This window comes from Pundamilia nyererei, unplaced genomic scaffold, assembly GCF_000239375.1.
Source record: "Pundamilia nyererei isolate P.nyererei 1_Seehausen unplaced genomic scaffold, PunNye1.0 scaffold00446, whole genome shotgun sequence".
NCBI lineage: Eukaryota > Metazoa > Chordata > Actinopteri > Cichliformes > Cichlidae > Pundamilia > Pundamilia nyererei.
The window spans coordinates 195,012-195,454 of record NW_005187847.1 but is presented as its reverse complement, the minus strand read 5'-3'; positions in this window follow the sequence as shown (position 1 = coordinate 195,454).

The following is a 443-nucleotide window of genomic DNA, read 5'->3' as shown; positions in this document are numbered from 1 at the left end:
GTAAGACCAGGCTGCAAACTATTCTCACAGACTTCAAAGGTGCCCCTGCATAAACGTGCTATACCATGCATCCAATAAGAGAGCGGAGGCTTTCTTCCTCTCTCCCTCCTGCACTGTTCCTGTGCTACTGGGAGTGTAATTACCGCCCCTCCCCCGTCTGCCCAGCAAACACATGGCTGTGTTTGCACCCCTCCCTCCTCTGCTCAGCGCAAACACTAGTGATGTGTGATACCACTGATTTCCTTTCCGATCCGATACCAAGTAATATTCAGGGTGGTATCGACAATACTGATCCGATACCGATACTTTGTACAAAAACGTATTTTATTTATTGTATCTCAAATTACAGCGTCATAATGATTACAGGACACCAGATTACTTGTTCTTATCACTTAATAATGCAGGGTTCATCATATAGAAATAAAAAAAAAACTGAAGTTGTG